The sequence below is a fragment of the Rhinolophus hipposideros genome, assembly GCF_964194185.1.
Source record: "Rhinolophus hipposideros genome assembly, chromosome: 19".
Classification (NCBI taxonomy): domain Eukaryota; kingdom Metazoa; phylum Chordata; class Mammalia; order Chiroptera; family Rhinolophidae; genus Rhinolophus; species Rhinolophus hipposideros.
Genome location: NC_138065.1, coordinates 16,274,691 through 16,300,141, shown reverse-complemented (window position 1 = coordinate 16,300,141; position 25,451 = coordinate 16,274,691). Strand labels below are relative to the sequence as shown.

The window sequence follows — 25,451 nt, the reverse complement described above, 5'->3', positions numbered from 1 at the left end:
AATATAATAACAACTATAATTATATATATATAATTATGTATATATATATATGTAGTCATGGGATATGGAGTATAGCATAGGGAGGGAATAGAGTCAATGGAATTGTAATAGATACATATGATCTCAGAGGGACAATAGATTGGGGGAGAGGGGTTACCACTTTGTGGGGGGTGAAATGTCTATTGCATTGTTTTGTACACCTGAAACTAATAAAAAAGAAGAACGTTATATAAGCCGAAGAAGAGATAGGTTGCCCTCTTTTAGAATGAACTGTTCAAGCAATTAATCCTTACAATCAGTGGAGTAAATTATGCTCAGATACTATGCTGATTTTCTCATCCTAGACTTGCCTAGGTTGTCATCTACACTAAGGTGTGAGGATAAATGGGATATGTAATGAAGAGAAATCAGAGTAAGAAAATAATTTAAAATCTAACCTTGAATATACCAACATATAAGGGAGAGTAAAAAGATACCATGGAGAATATTTTAAAAGAACAAACAGAACAGTAAAGTCACTGAAGTTACAGGTAGAGAGACTTTCAAGATATAGATATATGGAAACAAAACATGTCTAATGCTGTAGTGAGGACAAGAGGGCGTAGCCTCCTTAGAAGCTCATGAACTGTGTGAGTAGGTTGCTGGTACTGATATGTGATGAGCTCTCAGTTTCAGAGACAGTGTGCAAACAGCAAACAGATTGAGAAGGACACTCACAGAATGTGACATGGCAGGAAGTTCAATTTCTGTTGTGCAGTGTGGAGGTACTCCTTTTGGGGACTGAGCAAAATGGGCAACGGGAAATAACAAGAAAATGACAGATTCTATGTTGACAATGTAATTCAACTTTAAGGGGAGGCAAGGGAAGGTTGACTGAGGTAAAATGGGAGAAAATAGATGAGTTGAAGAATAGGTTTAAAGATATTAGTGACACCAAGGACCAGTTGTTTTAAGAGGAAGAGAAAAAAAAATAAATAAATAAAAGGAGAGCAGACCAAGAAAGAATTGAAGATATTGTGCTAAAAATGAGAATTTCCAGATTTCATAACTATAGACAAGACAGAGTTAAAGATTTTTGATACCCTGTAAGTTAAAAAGAGGCTGAAAATAGCTTCTTGTAATGTTTCATGTCTTCTTATTCTTTGAAAATGCTAGTCTAGGGTTAAAACATTGTGGGCATACTATTATTTTATTATGTTCATATAACTTATATTTTAGTTCAATTCCTAAAACTTCAACTTTCTGGTTTTTTACTTTAAATTCTATACACAAGAGTTGTATTCTGACTCTTTTGCTCCGAAGCTATTTAACACCATTATATTTAGCAAGTATTTTCTGCAATCTGAGAGCTAATGACACAGTCCTTCAGTGCCACTGTGTCATTTAAATTTCAATCCCATAAAAAAATAGGGAGTCTTAGGTTACTGGGAAGGTAGAAGAACTAAAACAAATCTTTATCTTTTGACTGTTTTACTTGCATTATAATAAATCAGAGTTCAGAATTTACAAGGTATTCAGACTAGTACAGCTGAGGAACCAGAATTATTTTGGCCATTTCTCCATGCTTATAAAATATATATACACCCTTAACTCTGACGGGGAGAAATAGGTATTTTGTATCCTTCCCCATGTACTATTGAGGCAACTGTTTTTGGTAAGAGTACTTCAGTATGGCCAAGGTCAGGTAAAGCTGCTGAAAATGCAAGGTGTGGTTGCTAATATTTTAAGAGCACGTAAGAAATATCTCTCTGCTTTGTTGTTCTAGGTATCAGACATAGCATATGTGAAAACTGAAAAAAGCAATGTTTTTTCTTGGTTTTGTCTATCACTCTTGTCTACCTTTCCCTGCTCTGCCCATTACCTGAATAGTATTCTCACTGAATGTGATAATACTTATTAGAGTACAATAAGTAATGCTCTATTTCTTGGTAGGCTCTACCTTTAAGCACTTACCTCTCTAATAGGAAGGTCTCTGCCCTAATGATGTTGGTATCAGTAATTTCTAATACAGTATCTGACTTATAATAGACTCTCAACATATACATCTTAAGTTAATGTTAAATGTGTGAATGATTTCAAATTAGTGAAACAATGAGGTCCATTTTCCAATTTCTCTGACCTAGAAAAAGCTTTGTCATCATGGGGATCGAGACAACACTTTGTATGTTGTTCCACGCATAGATGGTGACCCTCAAAGTTTCACAAATGTGAGAAACCATAAGCCAAAGGTCTGGGACATCCTGAAGCTCCTTGAAATCAGGCAGGGTAGGATAACGAGAATTCATGAAGGTCTGGAGTTTGAGATCTCCTCTCCATCAAGGGTTCACTCGGTAATATTTTCCCCTTGTCTCATCACTCAAGGATCGTCTTCTGCGATTTCCATGCACCTGGCAATATGAAGGGTAAACACCCAGCCTAACAGTCTAAATGCACCTACCAAAATTGTTTGCATGAACCCAGTCATGCTACATTTTGAACATATTGTGGCACAAAGAGGAATACCATAGAGTTTACCATTTTAGTTAAATTAAAAGAAACTGCAAAAAATAAAAGAAATTGCAGTTTCTATTTTTGAAAGCACACAGATATGTTTGTTTCAAATGCACATGTGGCTTCCATTGATCCTAAGTTTCTGTAACTGCAAAACATGAAAAATTCCTTCAAAATAAACAAAAGTTTGTTCAAGTAAGCTACCTAGGAGGTTCTGCTTGGGTCCTAGGGCTTCTGACTCAGTGTAGTTTAACAACCTCTCTTGCTAAAGAGACTTTCACCAATGACTGATTTACTATTATCCCTGGAACTTTCTTTCTCCTAGTCCTACTCAGTGTTCATGATTAATTGATATATTCATTGGCCATAAATGCTTGCAGTTTGTTCTAGCAATAAAACTCTTCTTATGAGGTTATATATTTGAAAGTTATTTATTTTACTGGTAGGTAATCACTTTGGCCATTATGTAGAAGTTTTGAAAAATAAAATGGATTACATATATAAAGTGATTATTAATACATGATCAAATTTCTAACTTCTGGCAAGAAAACAAAAATAATAATGTATTTTAAGAGACAGCAAATGATTTACAAGAAATGAACTTTTCTTGTAGAAGAGAACCTCTTATATACTTTTTAAATTAAGAAAAAGAAGTTTATACAAATTTAATAGTACCTAACAGAACAATGGAATCGAAAACAGTCTCTCAGGTATATTACGGACAGTAATCCACATTTGTGTGTGATTAGAAAATTGATTATTTGTTGCCATTTTTTCTTTTTTGTGTGTGTGTGGCAGAGGGGAGGTGGGAAGAAGTAACAGGCAGTAGGTCATGAAGATTTCAAAATATATTTAAACAGGGCAAAAAAAAATAATGCTTTGTGTATCCTTACTCTAAATCTTTAAATTATCCATCTGAAGGAACTAAAACACTAAGGAAAATCTCAAGAAGAATTAAAATTCTTTCCAATCACTAAATGTGAAAAGTTTTCATTAGCATTGTTATAACTTTTTGAAAGTTTGGGTTTCTATCGGTGTAGTAGTTTTAGAATCAACGAAGGACAATATAATAGAGGTTTTAACAACCAATGTAGAAATATTGCTTACTGTTACTCTTGTTTCTGGAGAATCTTAGGGAGAAGTTGCTAAAATCAGTAACAGCCAAGTCTAATTGCCAGGTTTGAATCCTACTCTCCCATGATTAGCCGGGTGACCTGAATCATGTTACTTAATTCTTCTGAGCTTCAGTTTTCTCATCTGTTAGTTCAACATATAATAATCTTCTTTATTATTATTATTTGGGAGAAAGAAACCAGATGATGAGACAAAGCATTTCAGCACTGACAAATAATACACTCAATACACAGTAGTTTTGTGACACATATATCCACAAATATTAAGGATTATTATAGGTATTAAATAATTCTGGATCAAATGTCTTCATGGATAGTCACTGTCATTTCATTCTGGTAAAACTGTACCTAGCACGCCCATATAATAGTGCAGTATCCAAGAACAGGAATTTTAAGGAGCTTGAAGGACTAAGGAAAGCCAGCAGATCTCTTTGAAATGTTTTTGTTTTGTTTTATTTTAAAACATCTTATTTTGCAACATGAAGTCACAAAAATAGTCTATAAAATCTACATATCCTTTACCCAGTTCCTCCAGTGGTGATGTCTTACATAATTGTAGTGCAATATCAAAAACAGGACACTGACATTGATACAACACTGATAAGCAGATTACAGGACTTAATTGGTGTCACCATTTTTTATATCTCTCCTCTGTACATGGGTGCACATGTATGTAGTTTTATACAATTTTATATTATGTGCAGTTTTATATGACCAAGGCCACAATCAAGATGCAGACAAGTTCCATCACAGCTGTATTAGAATTCTCCAGAGAAACAGAATCAATGGCACATATGTATATATAGAGATTTATTATTTAAAAAAATTGGCTCACGTGATTACAGAGGCAGACAGACCCCAAGACCTGCCAGACAAATTGGCAAGCTGGAGACCAGGAGAGCTGATGGTTTACTTTTAGTCTAAGTCGATAGGCCTGAGAACCAGGAGATCCAATGTTGTATCTTCATCATAGAAGACCAGCAGGTTAGTAGTGCAACTTAACGGGGAGACAAAAAAAGGTAGGCTTGAGATGCAGGAAGAGCTGATGTTTCACTTCGATTCTGGAAGCAGGAAAAAAGCTGATGGTCACAGGCAATCAGGCAGGGAAGAATTTTCTCTTAGTAAGGTAATTCTAAGGTAAGGTAAGCCTTTTTATTCTCCTCAGACCTTCAACTGATTGGATGAGACACACCCACATTAGGAACAGCAATCTGCTTCTCTCAGTTTACCAATTAAAGTGTTAACCTCTTCCAAAACACCTTCACAGGAATATCTAAAAAAGTGCTTAACAGGGCACACCACGGCCCAGTCAAATTGACACATAAAATATAAAATTAACTGTTGTTAATCACAAAGAAACCCTCTCCAACTATATTTCTACATTTGCATCCCTCCCATTCACGTCCCTTGCCAAACACAAAGCTGTTCTCCATTTTTATAGTTTTGTCATTTTTGAGAACATTAAAAAATTGAACCCAGTATGTAATTCTTTGAGAATTTTTTTTCACTTAACATAATGCCCTTGAAATCTACCGAGGTTTTTGCATGCATCAATAGTTCAATATTTTTTATTGCTGAGTAGTATTCCATTGTATGATATTCCGTGGTACCAGAGATGGCTTAATGTTTCACCTATAGAAAGACATGTGAGTTGTTTCCAGTTTTATGTTATAAATAAAGCGGCCATAAACATTTGAGTACAGGTTTTTGTGTAAACATAGGTTTTATTTTTCTGGGATAAATGGAAGAGTATGATTGCTGACTTGTATGGAAAAATGGAAAAATGCATATTTAATTTTGAAATAAACTGCCAAACTGTTTTCCAGAGTGGCATTTTACATTCCTACTGGCAATGTATATGACATTCAGTTTCTCCCTATCTTCACCAGCACTTGGCATGATCACCTTTTTTTTTTTCATTTGGCATTTTAATAGATGTTTAGTGATAAATAAATGTGGTTAATAGTCATTTCCCTAATAACTAATGATGTTGAGCATCTCTTCATGTAGTTGACATCCATTTCCTTTCTATGGTGAAATATCTGTTCATGTCTTTTGTCCATTTTATAATTAAATTTACTTTTTTTACTATTGAGTCTTGAGAGTTCTTTCTGTAGTCTGTATATGAGACTTTTGTTGGAGATGGTTTGCAAATATTTTATCCCAACATAAACTTTTCGTCTTTTTGTCACTTTCATGAGGTTTTTCACAACACAATTTTTTTTTAAATTCTGACTAACTTAAATTAAAACAACAAAAAAAACCAAAAAAAACAAAAAAACAAATCACAGTTTTGGTGTTGTCAAAGGTCAATAAATAGGCAAAGTAAAACCATGAAGTAGTAATTAGTAAAAATTTATTGTGCACACACCAAAAAAAGTTTGCAAATCAGGAACATTCAAACCAAAACATAGAATAAGGCTAGGGGTGTATTCTTGTATATGCAGACCTCAGAGATATTGCTGGTTCGGTTCCACACCACTGCAGTAAAGTGAGTTGTGGTCTTTTTGATGGTAGAGGGTCTTGCCTTCAATTTGTAAAAAGCTCACCATCCATGAGGCACGATAAAACAAAGTGCAATAAAACAAGTATGCCTGTAAAACTGTTTATATAATGAGAAAGCAGTGACAGTTTATGCTTCATTGTGATTGGTTATAATATCGGACTTTTCAGTGGTTACCTCCTATCAACCTTGAGAAACAGTTCAAGTTTCGTTTATGACTTCCAGACACATAAGCAAAAATGACCCGGGTCAAATTAGTTTTAAAAATAAGCTAAATTAATCTTTGTATGACTAAACTGGTTTAGTCTGCTCAGGGAACTTTCAAGGCTGATCTCTGCTTGTATTTTTTTTTTTATTTTAACAGCGTCATATCTCAGAATGCTTCACCTGGCCCCAATCCCAAAGACGTTTTTTAAATGTTTTCTTCTGATCGTTAATCATTTAAACAATTGCCTATTCCCGTAAAGGTTTTCCTGATATGCTATAATATTACTTACCACAGTAAGTGATATACTAAGATTTAGTTTTAAGTTGAGATATACGCAAAAATTCTTGGAAGGTGATACAATTTAACGTGAAAATCACATTATCTCATAGTTTTAGAATGAAGGAATTGGGAGAAAGATTGTCAAGAAACAAATATGTGAAGAGAAAGACCACCACTAAGTGGCTCATAGCCAACAACAACTTGAATAAAATTTTCTCTGTGTATTTTTATTAGCAATTTAATTAACAAATTAGTTCATTATTCCTACCCATTTCTAAGACACACATATGAATAATCCTACTTGTATAATCCATTAATTAAATGATACCATAAAAAGTGTCACCTTTTTAAAAGTAAGGGTAGACAATAGTATTAAGAAAACAGGCTAAACATAAGCATTGCTGGTAAGCACAACCGTTATTTCTGTATTTCCTGGAGTTTCAAGCATAAATGAAAACATAATGTATTACAAAAACTTCATTATTTGTTAGTAAGTAGTTTATTAGCTGGTTAGAAGAAATTCTTCATTCCCTGTGAAATCTCAAGAGGACCAATTACATAGGTCTTCCCCTCATTGCTATCAAATGAGAAAGAAATATCGTTTCCAAATGTAATTTTACAGATAAGCACAAAAGATATTCGTAGAGGCATACTGACCCTTTGTAAAATGAGTTCTCAAAAGAGCTAAAGAAATAATTTTTAGTTACATAAATTTCTGATGTTGTAATTTCATATACCAAAAGAAATGAGGTCCACAGGAATGACCATCCCATTGTTAATTCCTCCTAAATATTCCAGTTAGCTCAGTTACATTTCTGAGAGAAGCGAGAGATCAGATTATTAAAGATAAAAGTCACGAAAAAGAGGTGGAAGGAGCTAACATTCATTAAGTACCTACTGTTTACCCTGGTAGTTTACTTTCATAAGAAAATAGTGAGCAGAAAGAAACTGTAAGAAAAATTGCTGTAATTAATTAAGTTGATCTACTTAATGTTCTTCAAGAGATGCAAGAAAGATTGGAATTATTTATTTACGATTTTGTTGTGTGGATGCATTTCTTTGAGTATAACATCATCTCAGATTACATTTATATTTCGCTTATATTTTAGAACCATTTTATCCAATGCTGACCAATGGTGCAGTACCCAATTGGACTTGCTATTCTTATTACTCCAAATCAAAATTTAATTTTCATTGCAACTACTCAAACTTTGATGCAATGTGGTTATACTTCTACACATACATGACAGAGTCCAGCAGTACCATGGGGATATTACTGTGAGAGTAACAATAATTTTGGAAGAGAATGCTTTCTTCAAGACTGGGTTACTCAAACATAGAAATATATGACATACTGTGAGTTCTTTAAATTGGAGAAATCTGTATCTTTTCTAAAGCTATGAATTAGAAATTACATTCCAACCCAACTTCTGAGGACATTGAGCTTCATATAACCATAGAGCCTCTTTTTGGGAGGAGGAAGAGTGGAGGGTAGATAAAAGTTATGATGCAGCCTGCATAGATTCATTTATGTACTCCACCTAGAACATCAACAGTAAATAGTAAGATACACTGGAGAAATGGGGGTTGCTGTTTTGCTTTTAATCAATTATTTTTAAATGTTCTTACAAAAAAACTGTTGAAAATTAAAATAAAAGAGAGGTATTGCAAAAGGCACCAGAAACTTTATAAAGATAATGAGGAATGCTACAAAAACTCTATGTGCATAAATGTGTGACAACTTAGATCAAATGGACTAACTTCTCAAAAACCATGTATTACCAAATTTCCCCAAGGTTTCATAGCTAACATGAAGAATAGTATAGGTAAGTACAGTGTATTAGAAGAATTATATTCATATTTTAAAACCTCCTGGAGACAAAATTCTCTAGGCCCTGAAAATTCACTAGAAAATTTACTAGAAAATCCTGTCACAAATCTAGAGAAGAAATAACATTAATTTTATGCAATTTCTTCTAGAAAACAGAAAAGAAGGAAATACATCCTCATGCATTTGTTTAGGTCAATATTGCATCATTACTGAGAGGGAGAGAGGGAGGAAGGGGGAGAGAAAGAGAGAGAGAGAGAGAGAGAGAGACCAAATATTCCCATGAACACAGACATAAAAACACTCAGCAAAATATTACCAAATTGAGTACAGTGGTGGGGTTTCTTCTGCGAATGAAAGGCTAGTTCAATATTTGAAAAATCAACCTGAGTAATCCAACACATAATATAGGAGAAACGCTTTATGACCTGGGGTTAGGCAAATAATTCTTAAATATGATACCAAAATCATGATACATAAAAGAACAGAATTGGTAAATTTTCTTTTTCTGGGGGAAAAAAATGAGGCATTTCATATTTCTTCTCTCCCACTGTTTGAGAAATGCCATAAATAATAATAGCATGTAGAAAATATGTGAAATAAATGAACAATTACATGAACTCAAAGACCTGATAAGAATATTTAACCTTAAATAATTTGTTCATGATTTTGCAATGCATTTTTAAAATCCAAATTGAAATAATAAGGTTTGACTCATAAAATTTGTTCTTAAAATGCTTATATGGGGACGATTCACAATCACATTTTTCCAAAAGGATCAGTCCAGTTAATTCAGTGAGATTTTTGCAGTTGAATATAGAAGTATTAATACATGAAATGGTATCAATGAATAAATGGTATGAAAGATCTGTTTATAGTTGATCCTTGAACAGGGATTTGGGGTGCTGACTGTTCACCCCACTCAGTTGAAAGTCCTTATATAACTTTGATGTCCCAAAAATGTAACTGCTAATAGCCTACTGTTGACTAGACGTCTTACTGATAACATAAACAGTCAATTAATACATACTTTGTATATTATATGTATTATATACTGTATTCATAGAATAAGCTAGGTAAACGAAAATATTATTAAGAAAATCATAAGGAAGAGAAAACACATTTACAATATTGTATTGTATCGATACCATAAGGTTTATAACATCTTTTTATAAGATGAATTATCTGTCTGTCAGTACCTATGTTGATGTTGTCTTATATGACACAAAACAGGTAGATATTATACATATTACTAACACGACATCAAAAATGAAAAGATAATGTGAAAAAAGAAATTCACATTTATTTACAGGTATAATGATTCATGCATTATAGTAAAGAAACAGCAATATGATTGCTTTATGGTAGCCTAGTGTAATCTATACAATTGTTCACAGTACTAAGGAAATTTCCAAAATTTTCTAATATAATTTTTGAAAGAAATCAGTGTGCAAGTGGACGCTCATAGTCAGTTTGAACCTATGTTGTTCAAGGGTCAACTGTATTTCCTAAACTAAATATATCTAAAAGTATGTAGATAGAGAGAAGTAGATATAGAGATGGGTAGAGAAAGAAAGAGTGGGAGGATATGAGATATATGTGATATATGATTTACATTTATAGATGATTGACAGTCATTATCTGAATTGTCTTTGAAGGAGGGATAAAACAAAATGATTTTTTTTCTGTTGTGAGATAAATATTCAAAATTTAAATAATACGTGTGTGGGAAGGGTTCAGTAATTTACTAATATGTTAGAGTATACAGAATAGTTAAGAGATTATAAAGTGGTACTCTACCCTTTTGGTATTTTCTCAGAAATTTGTAGTTTCATTATTTTGTCAGTTCTTTCAAAGTTCGTAAGTTAATGCCTGCTTTAAAATTAATAAAATACTTTAATTATAATTATAATTTATCCTTTACAGTTTAATATTTTTGTGTAGAGTAAAAATTCAAAATGAGAACTACAAGAGGTCAATATCTGAAATTCCTGTTTCACTACTAGAATAAAAATTAGTAGATTTCAAAGGTTGTGAAAAGATCCAAGAAAAGCTAAATTTACTTACTTTCCAGAATTAAAAAGATAAATTTGTTCTATTCTGGGAATTTAAACAATCATAATTATTTAATATACTAATATTGATACCATTTGTGGTAAATCTATAGTAAGTGAATGGTTATCTTATTTACAGATACCTTTTTAAATGTAATAACATCATCTTGTGCCTGATATCTGGTGTATCAGAGTATTTTATTATGTAAGCTGGAAGTTTTGAAGAGTGCCTGGTTATAGGGAACAATTGACTTGAGAGTCACTGTGAATATCTCCTTAATTTAATATGAAATCCCAATTTATCCTCAGTCACAGGAATTTTCTCAATCAAATGGCCATCAATGTTACTACAACAATTTGAATTTTTCTTTTTCCCAACATAATTCTTTTTTTTTAATTGTATTAGTTTCAGGTGTACAAAGCAACATAATAGTTAGATATTTACACCACTCACAAAGTGATAACCCTTCTTCCCCAAGCTACTATCCCTTTGACATCTTATATAACTGTTACAATACAACTGACTGTCTTCCTTATGCTATACTCCACTTCCCATGAATATATATGTATATATTTTTTCTTTATAGTTGACATACAATATTATTCTACTTCAGCTTCAGGTGTACAGCACACTGGTCAGGCATCTACACAGTCTATGAAGTGATCCGCTTGATAAGTCCAGTGCCCATCTGGCACCTTACTTTTTTTACAACATTGTTGATTACATTCCCCACTCTGTATTTCTAGCATCCACAGTCTATGACATGCTGTTCAAAGTCATTCTCCTAGATAACAACAAAAATCATGTTATCAAAAAATAAGCACTAAAAAGAACTATCCTAATTTCTTTTTTATTTCAGTTTACTCCATCAATGAAAACCATATGCAAATGCTAGAGTAAACAAACATAAACAAAAGAAAACAATATTTTAGAGGGAAAATTAAAAAGGAGGATTTCTGATTAAAATGATCTGTTGGTTGGAGATCCCCCAAACTTACTGCCTATAAGACATGCAAAAGCTTAAAAATATTATTTTCAAGTAATGTAAGAGACTGCCAAACACAGGAGAATTATTTGAAACTAGCACTGAAGCAAGAATACCATCCAGGAAAGTAAGGGATGGGACAATTGCCAAAAACAAAAACAGAACACTGATGGCATTCAGCCTTGGTGTTTAGAGTTTAATGCCACCAGAGATTACACGGGCGGGGGGCGGGGGGCGGGGAGATGTGCAGAGAAGGGTGCTATGGGATGAGCCTTGGGGCTTGTGCTAGGTGATGAGCCAGAAGAGAAATCTCTCCTCACAAATCTAAAATCAGGGAAAGATGTATCTTGAAAAAAATGATGAACTTACAAAATAGACAGCATTTCTTGTGTACTCTGGAGAGAAGATTAACAACACAAAAAGAAAAATGAGAAAAGCCAAACTTCTTCTTCCCTAGAATTTTAAGGGCATCAGTCACCCTCATGTGTGTTTAGTGCCTGAATGTTTACATCCTCAAATCATCCAGTTGAGATGGTACTTCTGACAGTACCAGGAAAAATCAAACAGAAGTTTTCATAGATAAACACACACTCATACATGTGTGAATGTTTTTACCTATGCAGAAGGTGTGGGGATCTCCAGTCCAATATTGGTGTCTTTGAACTTCTGTTCCAAGAGTTCCCACAGATGTGAGCCCACGGTAGTAAAATAATAAACACAAGAAAATAAGAGGGAATTCAAAACTAATACCCACACAGTAACTAAATCCTTAAAATTTTCAGTGAATTTATTTTTTATGCCTTTTGTAAATTACATCAAAAGGGATTGACAAACAATGTTGATTTTATGGCAATTCCACTGTAATACTGGTTTTACAATAATAGGGAATCAAAGAGTCACTTAAAGTGAGGTGGTAGATAAATGCATCAATATTCAAATTAAATTAGGTAATTTATTTCCAAAATTAAAACACGGTGATAACAACACCCTAATAAAATCTAGCCTGAATTGTTAAACAGATGTTTTGGAAATGCTGGAAGAGAAAAAAGTCATCAATAGCTGTTCCACATGGAAAATCCTGTAGCATACATACATTCATACTCGTACATACATACATACATACATGCACACATAGAAAAGAAAAAAAAAATCCAAATTGTGTTTACCAAAATCATTCATAGAATTTTCAAACCACTATATCTCATGAATTAGAAATATATTTATATTTTTCCACCGGTTTCAATGTTCTTGTATACATGGCAGCAATGTTAGTTGTATAAATATTACTAGATATGCTGTTATATTGCTATATTGCTGGTGGAAAAACTGTGCCCAAAGAAAATTTATTGTAGAACTACTTAATATGAACAGAAATATCTTGTACTATACTAAAAAATTCTCTCATTATTTTACTAATTTATTCATCATTCAAACATCTTTATTTAGCATTTACCATGTATCATTCACTGTCCTAGGAAGTGAGAATATAACAATGAAACAAAGTGCAAATAAAGTCATTAGCCTGTTACATATATGTGTTGGGGAGGCAGACATTAAAATTGTAAACAAATGAAAGTATAATATATGACATCCAATAATTGCTTTGAAGAAAAGTAAGCCAGGGTAAAGGAAAATAGAGAATTACAGGAGTTTTTAAAAATACCAGGTTAGTATGTGTATGGTTAGACTTCTCTGTCTGATAAAGTCACATAAGTTAAGAGACCCAAAGAAAGTGGCAGAGATAGCTAAGCACTTTGCAAAAACAAACAAACAAACAAACAAACAAAAAAGTATCGAAGCGGAGGAAACAGCAGGTGCTAAGAACCTGGAGCATGCACAGGTTCAGCATGTTTGGTGAGTATCAAGAAGGTCAGCATGGCTGGAGCAGAAAGAGCAAAGTAGAGAAAAGACTCAAAGAGCTCTCATGTCAAACCAGAGAACTACATCATATAGAATCTTGTAGATTGTTAGTCAGTACTCTAACTTATTCTCAATGAGATAGGAGGCAGTAGAGAGTTCTGAGCAGAACAGTCCTATGATTTGACTGTGTTTGTGTTTTTTGTTTGTTTGTTTGTTTGTTTTAATAATAACTATGGCTGCTATGAGGGTAATAAACAATGAAGACAATGAGGCAAGAGCAGAAACAGGGAAAGCAGTTAGAGGACTACTGCAAATGCCCAGCTAAGAATTTAGGAATGTTAGATCAGATTGATAGCAGGGGCAATTGAAAGAATTGACAGGAGGTGAAGGTGAAAAGACTGGAGTATAAGAGAAAGAAAAATGTTGGAGGATTCCCTGATTTGGGGCTGGAGCAATTGACAGAATGGAACTGCCTCTTACTAGAATGCAAAAGACCTTTGGTGGGGGAAATCAAGAGTGCTGTTTGGGACATATTATTGGAGATGTCTATTGGACATTGAAATAGAAATGTTGAATAGAGAATTTGATTTTCAAATTTTGAATTCAGGAGAGAGCTTTGAGTTTAAGAGGTGCATTTGGTTGTCAGAATAAACGTGATTTAATGTCATGGGAGATTATGATGTTACCTAGGATGTAGATGTATATCATAGGAGGGATGACTGGAACTAAGGCTGTCCAAAGTTGAGAAGTCAGGAAGAGGAAAACGGTCGAGCAATGAAGTATGAGAAGAAGCATCCAAAGAGGTAAAAGGAATACAGATAAGAGCGATGACTCAAAAGTAAGTGGAGGTTGCTGGGCCTGACCCTCTGTTCTTGGGCTTCGTGGGCATAGGTCACATGGCGGAGGCCTTAGGGCAGGGCCTCTTCCAAGCAGGTGGTGTGCCGCTGACAAGGGCATCAGATGCTGGCCTGGTGTGGCAGGGACCCGCCTAAGTGGCCGGAGCTCACCTGCCGGTTGGGATGAATCCATCAGAGCCCCTGGGTGAGGAGCCAGGGCAGCCAGGGGCCAGTGTACAGGGGTCCCAAGGTGGAACAGGGCCCAGCAAGCATGGGCCGAGGTGGATTGCAGACCTTGCCCTTGGAATCTGCTTCAATGGGAGAGCACAGAGCAGGGGGTGAGGTGAGGGTGGGGTGGGGGTGGAGTGGGGTGTGTGTGTGGAGATGTGCAAGGAAAGGCTTAGAGCTGCCTGTTCCCACAACAGCCACCAGCAGCGCGTGGCCATAGACAGCTTGAAAAGCGGCTGGTCTGATTTGAGAAGTGCTGTGAGAACAGAATAAAATATACCCCGATTTGGAAGATTTAGCACCAAAAAGAAAAGTAATATGTGTTAGTAATTTTTAAATATTGATTATGGGTTGGAAGGATACTATTTTAACTATATTGGGTTAAATAAAATATAATACAATTTAAAAAATAAGTGGAAAAATGTTTCAAGAGGAAGTTATGATCACCTATGTCAGTTGCTTCTGAGTGCTTGAATAAGGTATGACTTGAGAACTGAAAATTGTGTTTACTAACTACAGGTCATTTGTAACCTTCATAATAACTGTTTTGATGGCATGGTTAGGAAAAAACATGACGTGTGAGTTCAAGAGTTAATGCGTAAAGATAAAACACAGTCATTTGAGAGTTTTAGGTAAATGGGAGCAGAGAACTTGCACTGGAGCTATGGAGGGGTGCAAGTTTCATTCTTACTTAACATAAGAAATGCTACAGCATGTTTGGGTGACCCTCAAATGACAGTGAAGATGGAAAAATTGATAATGCAGGAGTCGGAAGATACAATTGTAGGAGTACTGTCCTTGAATAGGTGGGTAATGCACAAATAGGGCTGTCTTTTGCAGGGATCATGGATATTTAATGGAAAGGCAATTGTATAGGCATAGATAAGGATTTCAACTCCACACCTCATACCCGGCATCACTGTTCATTCCCACAGTCATCCACTGTACTTGGCAACTATTCACGGAGCATTTTTAAATTAGGCATCTTCATATAGGCCAATGAAGAGGACACTGTTAAGAGTGTTAGGGTTCTTAGGTTTCCCAAGACAGAAATCGAGAGGAACCCCCAGGAAAATTTCCAGACAAATTTTATTAAGCTTATGCTTAGGCACAAGGGAGGCAGCAAAGAGAAAAGGAAGATCCTCTGGACTTGAGGGCTGGCTCTGCTTGGCTGTTTGTATAAGCTGGGGATAAATTAGGCTTGCAGGAAAGGCGTTTTTTTTTTTTTTTTCGTTTTTGTTGTTGTTGTTGTTGTTTTTTTAAAGGCGGGCCTTCTTTAGTTGCTATGTTGCCTGGTAAACATGTCCGCGCATGCGCTATTCCAGCAAGATGATGGACTGCTCATTATCGCCACCCAAGAAGGTTGTACGCTGTCCAACTTTCATCAACTATGTATGAGAAACAGTGGTTTCCATGTCTTGGAAGGAGTAAAAAAGGCGATACAAATTACCTACTTCTGCACTTTTGTGTGGGGGTGAGAGGGTGGTGGCATTCTTGTGGTCAGCTCATCCAGCGTTCTTCCTGGCCTTCTGGCATTCCTCCTGCCCTGGACATAAGTACCTCTGCTATCTCAACATCATATTTAGAAAGTGAGGTGAATTCAAAAATTGCAGATTTTAAGGTTCCTGGAAGGTAAGTAAGAATTTAAAAAATCTACAATTAATATAAAAGCAGCTAAAACATATCTGTAAATCTGAATTATTTTAGTTTTCTCACAGCTTGAATTGATAAATGTGTCCTAAGAAGCAATGTAGATTTTGTAACTCTTAGATTTTGTAAGAGTTGGTCCATCCAGTGCTGCATATAGCCACTTATGCTGACGCCAGGGTGCAGTGACAGTGGTGTTAGTTGTATAGAACTACATAATGGAGAAGGGGCACCTGGTGCTGGAAAACCCCAAACTCCCTGATCTGGGGTTGAGGCAGGTTATAAGGGTCTGGCCTGGTCAGGTATGCAGAAGTGCTGGGGGGCAAGTTTTAACTGACGCATCTTGTAGCTTGTCCATTTATGGTAAAGGGTGTCAGCACCGGATCTTCCTGGAAAACTGAGCCTTCCCTTCTGAAAGGGTTCAGGTTCAAGTTCCAGTTTTGTCCTTGTCCTTCAGTTCCAGGGTGGGGAGGGAGGTGAGACTTTGGTTCCTTGTGCAACTGGAGGTTAAAGTTCTCTCATGCAGGAATGCCTCAGCTACATAATTTCCAGGTTTCCCGGAAAATAAGATTTAGCCAGACAATCAGCTCTAATGCATTTTTTAGAGCAAAAATTAATATAAGACCTGGTATTGTATTATATTGTATTGTATTGTATTATATTATATTATATTATATTATATTATATTATATTATATTATATTATATTATATTATACCCAGTCTTATGTTATGGTAAAATAAGACCAGGTCTTATGTTAATTCTTGCTCCAAGAGACGCATTAGAGCTGATTGTCCAGCTAGGTCTTATTTTCGGGGAAACATGGTTGCAGTTTTGTTCTATTGTCTTTGAGAAGCAACTCAGAAGCATCTTAAACAGGACAGGACCATTCTGAGCTGGTTCTGCAGTTACAGTTTTCTACTCTTGTTTTCCCTTCTCATGTTTAGGAGAAAACATTCTAATATCTAATGTGAAAGGGAGCAGAATTTGTCACCCCAAAATATGCCTTTTTGGCATAAGGATTATTTTAGGCAGATTATTTTTAAGAAACAGCAGTCATAGGAGGAGTTCTGCAAACCAAGTAGAAGTTACCCTTTTATAAGAGACATTTGCATTTATAAGGAAAATCTATATTTGTAAAGGGTCTCCCTGGCTGACCCAGGAAGGCGAGAATAACTAATCTAGAAACTCATATCAATGGACAGGGCCAGGATTTAAATCTGCATAACAACCTACTCTCATATGCTCCCACCCTATGCCCAATCTTTTTTTGTCTTTGTCTGGAGATGGTATTTAAGGTGATGGCTTGCTGCACTTAGTTTCAACCAAGAACCTAAAAAGGTTAAGAGAAAATCATTTTTCCGCCCCCACAAATGGAACTCAGGTTGTTCTTTTTTAGATAGATTCCAACACTTGTATTACCATAGAGGCTTGCAAAATAAGTTCTACTACTGGTCAGCATGCAACTACAAAAACCAAGAAGAGCACATTGGCTGACAGAAAAGCAGGAACATTAAAGAGACATTGTTTTTCCTTCTGATTGCCCCCTCTTGCTTTTAGTCTGTGTGCTTGTAATTTTTATGTGGAATATTAATAAGATGGCCCCAGGGTCGGCCCCCAGCCCATCCTGTAAATTTTAATGACTTGGGATCTAAACACCTGGCATTTATTTTTAGTTGTAATTGGAAGATTATATAACTTACTAACAATGTAATTGGTAACATTACATAGCTCAGGACGTTTTGCAACTAATGTTAAAATGTAAATATAGTAGCAAATGTGGTAGGTAGTATAACTGGGAACTGCAAGCTCTTAATTCTTATTCTTCCTTTTTGTTGCTATACACAAACCAGACCTCTATGCTCTGTTGCTAGTTACTTATAGGTAGCAACATATACTTGTAGATGCTCAAACCTTTGTTTAAAGTGTTCCAGGGAGGATCTTGTAAAAGCAAGCTGACCTGGTTCCCAAATAACCCAGGTTCCAGAGACCGAACTGCAAATACCACCACCAATGATGCAGACCGACCCTCATTTTAATCAATTTCAGATGTCTGCTGAGCAAACTGAAAGCAGGAGGAGATAACTTCAGGATCTCCAGAATTTATTAATTTATTTTGCAGAAGAAAGGAATATCTCCAAGGCCCCTATGACCAGCTGCTGGCGCCCAGGAGCCTGATGTGAAAAAGCATTATTTATGACTAAAAAAACTCAAACTTTTCTCTCAGTTCCCTGGAGCTCCTACTCCCCTTCCACCCATCCTCCCCCCCTTTAAAATTCCTCTGCTAGGTCCAGAACTTCGGAGATGTTTGGAATGGTAGTCTGCCCTCCTCTCAGGGTGCTAGTCCCTGAATAAACCTGCTTTTCGCCCATCAATTCTTGTCTCTTGGTTATTGGCTTATGAGTGGCAAGCAGCCAGACCCAAGTTCAATAATAGTAGCGATAAGTTCTAATATTTTTCTATTAAAAAAGCAAATCAAAATGGAAAAGCAATTTAGAAGCAAATTAATAATTTAGAGTAAAACTATCTCTTCACACTGGGCATTGAATAGCTACTGCATTAACCCAATAATTATGTGTGTGTTTTTTCACTTTTATCATACAGTAATGTCTGTTTCCAATTAAATTGTTGACATTATCAGGCAAAAAGGCTTCCAACATTTAAAAAAGAAAAAAAAAAACATGCTCTTTGTGTTAATCACCTTCTTATATCTTCACAATGTAATATATAACTCTGCTGCCTTAAAGTAGGGTAGAGAGATGTGTGCCATTTTTTCCTGCATAGAAAAATTTATGTTCAGAAGTTGTTTTTCTTTTTCACTTATAGGATAAGCTAAAGTCTTTCTTTTGGTAAAAGAAAATTTACCTTCTCTTTAACAAAAGATGTTTTTGCAGCATTTTTGAAGCATTAACTCCATATCAACTTATATGTTCTGCAACTGTCCCTACTGATACCAAAGATAAATAAATGAAATCAGTAGCAAGAGAATTGTGCTTCCTAGATTGAGTTCAGTGTCAAATTGGCACTCTCACCTCTTTGGGTCATCACCTTTCTTATGGTGATTGGCATATCTCAGCTGACATTTTCTAGCTTGCCTTTCGATTGGCTGAATTTCTCTGTTAGCCCTCCCAAGGGCACAACCTCTTAGACCCTGGGCTTTGTCCAACAGCTGTGCTGCTCAGAAGTAGCTAAGCATTTTCATGAGGAAAGGACAGAGAGGTTAGGAAAAAATGTCAATCATCTCTAGTTCTGTTGCATTCCCTACTGACTTGAAGATAAAAGGAATACCATTTAAGTGACTTCAGTGTAAATGCTATTATGTTCATTTATGTCTAAGCCAAATTGTAGTGTCTGGCATATTCTAATTAATGTAATCTGTGGAATCCAATCATTATTGAATTCATATTTCCAATAATGCAAAATCTATATTAAATTAGTAGATTAATGTAAATAAATGCCTGTAGGACAATGAGATAAACCTTTAGAAACTTATCACATAGAGTTCCTAAAATACTTTTATATATGTACATATACTTTTATTAAACTATTATGAAAGATAATGGTTTACCTTAGGAATAGGATTTTGTATCTCCTGCAAAGGAAGATTAAATACAAAAGCTCTCAAGCAAACCATCATTCCCCAATGACTCAAAAGAATCTTTCAAATGCTAACATATATTAGAAATTATTATGTTTGTAGCCTCAAGCATATATTGCCTGTAAATTTATGATTAGAGGAGAAAAAAACAAGATATACTGAAATCAGTTAGCAAAAGCTTCATATTTTTCTGAATTGTTTCATATAATTTTGTCTTGGTAATATAAAGTAAGAACTGAACTAAAATTTAATTCTACTTTTATTAATTGTGTTTATGTTTCCAAAGTAAGAAATAATAGAAATTTGTTTAAGACATGAAATTATAAAAATCTACTAATATGAAATTGTTTGTCACATCTAAACAAATATCCTTTTGTGAATATCTGTACCTATTTTCTCTTGCCTGAAACAATTCAGTATCCACATAAATTAACTGCAATCACAAAAAGCATTAAGATAATTAAGTTGCAATGTAGCACAAATATTTTCTTTTATTAAACAGTTTCTGAAAGGTTCATAAGATATTACATTTCTTTTCATAAGGATTTCAAAAAAAATCTGGTGGGAAAATGTTTACTATGTTCACACTAGTAACTTTGATAAAATAAATTAGTTCATTGTTACGGGGAGGAGAGGAGGAAAAGCCTGTTCACTCTGTTAAGGAGCTGATCTTTTAAAATGCATCAGCTGTCACCTGTGCAGTCTCCATTTGACAGTGCAGTACCTCCTCATCTTCTAAGAATGGCATTGCTGAGCTCTGAGTAAACTCTGTCTGTGTGCAAACTGTCAAAGAGAGCCTGACACATCATTAGTACTGACCTGCATGATGACAGTCACAACATAAAACCAAACAGCACAGCTAGTTTTCATTAGAGTTCAAATTAATCTCCAAATCTTTCTGTCCAGCATTGTGCAAAGCAAGTCCCAGAAAGAAGGCATTTGATGAAGTGTGTGATCAACTGACAAAACCCTGACGCTTAGGAATCCACATAAAAGAGTGTGTTCTAAAAGGCTCGATGTGATTATTTTCATAACTCGGGCAAAAAGCAACCTTTTCGACCAACAGTGGAATTAAATTAGTTGGTGGTAACTCACAGCAAGGATTCCAAATTGCCCAATCTTAGCAGCACGACTGCTGTAATTCCCTCCTAGCTCAGATGTTTCAGAAGATCATCCACTGCCACAAGAGGCACGCAGGTATGGCCTGACTGGCCAAGCTCTCTGATGTTTCTTTGCCCAGCTGCTCCTTGGCCTTACTTGAGCATGAAGTGTGTGGAGAAGTGCATGGCATGTGACCTGCAGTGTGAGGAAGCCAGGGAACAAACAGGACCAACAAGTGTCGTATTGAAACACCGTGCAATCAGGCAAATGAACCAGTTTTCTGGCATTTGCCTTCCAAATTTCAAGAAATCACAGAGCTAGGCCATTTGGGGGAAAGGATGTTCCCCCAACCCCAGAACGGTCACAACCACACGTCACCCACTCTCTCATCCCGTGAGAATTAAACTTCAGTCTGGACAAAGTGTATTTACTGAAACCATCCACACATTCAGCATCCAATTGTCTTATCATACATTTGGCATATGTGATTCCCTGAATATTTGTTCAACTCAATCTGGAGGAAAATACATTTTAAGGATGAAAGAAATGATTTTAAATATGTAAACCACCTATTTCTGTGTTTTAATATATGAATTGATTTCTTGCAGAACCAGCCATATTTTCCCAGCAAATTATACTGGCACCTTTGGAAGACCATTAAATTTTGAGATAGTCCTGGTCCTTTTGCTCAAATTACCGCTTCCGGGCATCCAACAGCGGCCTGTTCAGGGGCTCTGGGTATGCAGAACAGATGATCTACCATGCAGACTTGGAAACAACCTCAACCTCTGAGGCATAACGGAGGATACTGAAGGGCACACACAGCCAACTAACTTGGGAATTTAGTGATCAGATATAGATTGGCTTATTTTGTGCAAAAGCCCTGGACAGCTGGTGAAGGAAAGTGGCAGAGCTACAAACGGTGACAGGCTCTGGAGAGAGTGACTACATTAGCAACAGTGATGGATATACAATGACTCATTTTTTTTTCCCCCACTTTCAGCCATCCTCACATAAATAGCAACAGCATCACCAATAATAGCAAAGCTGAGATTTGAAACATCAATGATATGTTTTTAATTTTCTCAACATTGTGATATTTGCCATAATTTAATGGAAGCCACACGCATAGTAGAAAAGAGCATGGGGCTTTGAAATTAGATCAACCATGGTTTAAATCCTGTCTTGGATATTTACTGATCTTGTGACCTTGAAATAGTTATTTAAACTCTTTTATTCTCAGTTCCTCCTCGGTAAGATAGTGATAATAACATTCAAATCACTTGACTAAGGTATGGATTAGGAATGATATCTATGAATAGAGAGACAGTATCACGGGCATAGCAAGTGCTAATTATAGATTTGGCTTGGTAAATCTAAATTTCCTGAGAGTGTTCTCTTCTGCTAGATGTTTGAACTAAAATTTAAATAAACTGTTAACTGGTTGATAAGACTGTTTTGACTTTAATTTTATGGTGTGAATGCTTGGGTTTCCCCAAAGCACAGTTATTTAAGTAAATAAAAATTCAAACCCTTTATTTACTCAATTTTTTCTCATAAAATTGAGGATGGTTACTTAATGGCAGGTGCTAACCACAAGGAGGAGCCCAAGATTCCTTCATCCCCACATTTCCCTTAAAATGGGATAAATCACAGGACAGGGTAGGGCCCAGGTGACAGGTGTCCGTTTCTCTCTCAGTAGTTTAGGACTCTCATGTTTTCCCATTGTAACCTCTCTTGAGATTCATCACACTAGAGCCCTAGTTTTTCAGGTAATTAGGAGGAAACTGGGTAAAATGAAGGTTTATTCCAATATGAAGAGGCTCTGAGAAGACCTAAGATGGATACATTCATTTACTTCTATTCTAAACATTGAAGCAAAACAAAAACAAAAAACACTTTCCTCACTTTCTGTTTTCTTTACTCTTCTTTAGTTCTTTACTCTTTTATTCTCATGGGACTGGTTATTTTTTGAGGACTATAATCTGGAAATAGGTTTATGGAGAAAGAAGTAGATTACTTGGCTTCTTTAGGTGCTGGAACTTGTGTGCCTCGTTTCAGTAAGAGGAGTCTTTGCCACCCCACAGTGAGCAGGCTGATACCCAAGGAGATTGCATTAAGAGCTCAACAGGGAACACACACTAGTATAGCAGCCTGTATTAATCAGTATAAGCTAACTTGTAACTTGGTCCTGCAAGATTGATTGTTGAATATTTGAGCTTTCAGGTTCCTAGGTGCCAGGCAACAACAAAAAAAAAATAAAATAAAAAATCATTCTTCTATATATATCAATGTCTCCCTACAGACATTGGTAGTGTGTGCTCAGAAATTGCGTTCAAGTCTTGGACCCTTCATTTGCTAGTTGCATGAGTTACTTAATCAGTCTCTGCCTGTTCCCTCATCTGTAAAATTGAGATTATCAAATGCACTTCTCATAAATTTAATTCACTTGTTCAACAAATATTGATTGGGCCCCTGCTACTTGACAGACACTACTCTAGGCGCTAGAAAATAATGCTAAACAACAGACACCCAGTCTGCACAAACTATGTTCTAGGGTAGGACATTGACAGTATACAAATAGACAAATAACACTTAAAGTGTTATTAAGAAAAACAATAAAAGTCAAAGTGTTTGTCAAGAAAGTCATCTTTGATGTAGCAAGCCATGCAAATATTAGGGGAAAATTTGTTTCAGGCTGAGGGAAAATCAAGTACAAAATGCCTTGAGATGTGTGTATTAGACAAGTCAGGATCTACAGAAATTCCAGAGTTGTTGAAATTACCTGAGCAAAGAGGAGAGTGATAAAGGCATATGGTCAAAAAGTGTCAGGACACAGATAATAGAGTGTCCTTTTGGGACATTGAAAGAACTTCAGCTTTTATTCTGTGTATGATGAGAAGGTATGTTCTCTTGAGCAGAAAGTGACATGATACGACTTCCATTTTGAGCACATGTAGACAATAGGACACATGAGAGGCAAGGTGGATGCAGAGAAATACTGGAAGGTCTACGAATGATACAGCCAGTAGTTGTGGCTTGCACTGGGGCAGAAATGTAAAAGGAATGGGGAAGAAAAAACAGCTTAGAAACATATTTGGACGGTATCACTAATGAGTTGTTTCATGGAGAGATTACATGTAGATTACATGTATGTGTAAAGGAAATGTATGTGTGAAGTTTTTGCCTTGGACCAAATAGCAATGCCAGGAGAGAGGGAAGAGTCATACAAACACCAAGAGTTCTGTTTGAGATGTTTGCTTAACATCAAAGCGGAGATTTTAAGAATATGTATTATTATAATTACTAAAGTCCTGAAATTACATTTTGCACAGAGTAAGAACTTGGAGAATTATAGTTACTATTTCTATTACTGTTTCTGCCTTATTATCTGATGTACTATTGATAGAAAAGGTGAATACGGACACAGAAGATCAAGGGTAAAATGCTTCCTGGGGACAACAGGGCTCTAGTACTGAGAGTTGAGAGCTGCAATTAATTGGGACAAAATCCCCCATTGAAGTAGCAACATCTGGTATTTGCAGAATTAGCATTTTTTAAAGGGGCTAGATGTATGGCATTTGGGGATTCAAAAGTTCCCTGGTCAATTCTTTACCAGGATCTCACTGGAGACAAAATTAGACTAATAAATGCTATCTTTATTTCTACTTGCTAGACCATCTACGGTTTATTCTCCCGGTTACAATCAAAACTATTTCTATCTTTAGGCCTAGTAGAATATACTTCCTAACTCACCTAGCATCCTTCTGATATTGTCTGTGGTGCTTACTAAGGTGAATTACTGTGTCAAAGACTATTGCAGTTTCAATTAGCCTTTTAAATTATCTTTAGTGAGAGAGGTTAAAGTGCTTTCAACGTAAGTGGAGATACAGGCCCTAAAATCTATTTTGAATTTATATTAGGAGACAGTTCTAACACAGATAAAGTCCTAGAAAAAAAAATCATAGATACTTATGACCTTACCACCCAACTTTTTCAAATATTAGCATTTTTCCAAAATTGCTTCAGAATTTTTTTAAGGACAAAAGCATTATTAATGTAGTTGAAATCCCTTATGGTCCCAACCCAGATCTCATATTTCTTGCCTATCCCAAAGAGAAAAATTACCTTGATTTGGTGTTTATTTTTCCCATACATCTTTTTAAACTTGTATTACATAGCTATGTACTCAAACACAATCCTTAGCACGTTTGCAAGTATATGGCTTTATCTAAAGAGTAAGAGTCCACTGCTTAATCATTTTCACTCTTTATATTTGTAAAAGTTATACATGTTGATACATGTATCTTTTGGCCATTTATTTTCATTTTTGGAAATATGTTATTATATATTATATATAATATATATAATAAACTAACAGTGTAATATATTAATTCATTCTCCAGTTTATAGACTTTTAAGTCATTCCAATTTTTCAAAATTAAAAATGACGTTGCAAAGAACTTTACCTACATGGTCTCCTTGTGTACAAATTCAGTCTTTTCTCTCAGGCAGAGAATATTTGCGGTGTGACACAAATGGGATACACCAAATATGGTTGAACCCTCGGGTGTCTGAGCAGCTGGTGGCCAAAGGGAAAGAGCACAGACCATTGCCTCCTGGAACAGGCAAATTTATTTACTCTAGTGCAGGGGTGTCCAAACTCCGGCTCATGGGCCAACTGCGGCCCAAATCCATTTT

At 35.6% G+C, this 25,451-nt stretch overlaps 1 pseudogene across 1 annotated transcript in view; it reads right to left on the bottom strand.

The window, feature by feature from the left end:
- LOC308487654 overlaps positions 1–15,322 on the bottom strand; it is a 117,018-nt pseudogene extending 101,696 nt beyond the window's left edge. The window contains exon 1 of the transcript in view: positions 15,316–15,322. The product of the transcript in view is annotated as an uncharacterized misc_RNA (transcript). The remainder of the gene's footprint in view (positions 1–15,315) is intronic.
- Between the last annotated feature and the right edge of the window lie 10,129 nt (positions 15,323–25,451).